Genomic DNA, 1,791 nt, shown 5'->3' with positions numbered 1-1,791 from the left:
TACAATGCAAATACTAATAGGTTATTATAAAGAGACAAACTTGAACGGTATACTTCAACAGTCTCTAAGAACTTTATTATTAAAGTTAGCGAGTAAAAGCTACTGGTTTTTCAAGTATTCGGCACGGGTAATGGAACCTTTTTCAACCCTGAAGTTACATTTTTGAAATTTGCCAGCCAGCTATATTTTGGGCTTGAATGGGTTTTTTGTTCCCCAACTTTTACGCCCCTGGAGAAACATAAAGGCACTTTTTCTAAGGCCAGTGTTGTTTGCGTTAGCCTTTCTAAAGGAAAAAGGGCATTACAAACTCGAGCCCTGAATAACAGGAAATCATCATCAATTCGAAAAAACCAAAACATTTGAACTCCACTCACAATTATCGCCCCGAAATGGACCAGCAAATTTAAGTAACAACATATGATAAATGAAATTTTAATGTAAATCTAATTAGGTTTTTATCACATGATTGATTACTCTAAAACAGCTCACATTAGAGCTTTTTGGTGAGAGTGCCTTTTTGTGCAGCAAACATTGAGCTTTCAGAAAACGTACAACAAGGAAACATTTTAATCGAATAAATGCATAGAACAAGGCTTATAGAATAAATGTAAACATTTATGGGTTTTAAATCTGAGATTCCATCAGGTCGCACCATCTGGTGACCTGTGCTCAGAAATGTTTACTCCGTTTAGGAGAATTCCCGCTAGTCCAACTACAACTAGGCAACAAGAATAGGCTTGGCTCTGAATAGATGGCGACTATGATTCGTAAAATGTATTTTATATGCTTGTAGGACAAACAGCAATATTTTTTATCAAAGGATTAATTAAGAAATAAGGTATTTTGTTAGTGATTAAATTGATTTTCCTTTCCTAGAGGTGGATAAACTTTGGGTCGTTGTCTAGCTTGAGGCCTTCTGAATTTCGATTGTTGTAGATGATTTCACGTTTTTAGAAGTGGTTCATCCGGAAATACATTCTTCGACCACGCTCGAAATGCTCGAGTTTTTTCACTACTTTATTCATTATTTGTTTTTTGTGTTTCCCTGGATCAAATGAGACGCGAGTGCACTAAGTTTCATTATTTTCCATTTAAAACTTTGAGATACTTAAATTCCTAATAAAAAATGTAAGATTGTGTTCACAGTTTGCATTTTTTACGTGTTTTTCCCACCAAGGACCTTGCCACTTAATTCAGATTCAGTTGCCAATTTTGTTTATCCCTCGGTAGTAATACAGTAAAGTCCGCTTATATTGGACTCGGTTATAGTGAACTTTCGGTTAAAACGAACTTTTTTCCTTTAATTGTAACGTCGTCCATAAAGACCGACGTATTTTTTTACTGGTTATAACGAACCCGTTTATAACGAACTTCCGGATATAACGATCACTTTTTAGGTTAGTTGTATATTCACTTTCCGTTTATAACGAACTTTCACGCTCAGCAACACCAATCCTGCGGAGTTGTTTATATTAGTGAGAGCGAGAGACAGGCAGTGACTTGTTTTTTGCCGCGTTATGTATGTAAATTGTTTTAGAATAGAAAAACTAAAACGCAAAGCTTTTTCACTAAATGAAAAGTACGAGATTATTAACAAAATAAAAAGTGGAGTAAAGCAGAGTGACATTTGTAAGAAATTAGCACTTGGAAAGTCTACTGTTGCAACAATATGGAAAAACAGAGAAAACATTTTATCAGCGTACGACAAAACAAATGTTAGATGTAGGAAGTTAAAATTATTTGCACATGAAAAGGCTGACAAGGGACTTATTAAGGGGTTTACTTAAAAAA

This window comes from Dendroctonus ponderosae, unplaced genomic scaffold, assembly GCF_020466585.1.
Source record: "Dendroctonus ponderosae isolate FM_Combo_2020 unplaced genomic scaffold, Dpon_F_20191213v2 Dpon_F_20191213_1, whole genome shotgun sequence".
Taxonomy (NCBI): Eukaryota; Metazoa; Arthropoda; class Insecta; order Coleoptera; family Curculionidae; genus Dendroctonus; species Dendroctonus ponderosae.
Note: the sequence above shows the minus strand (reverse complement) of the source record.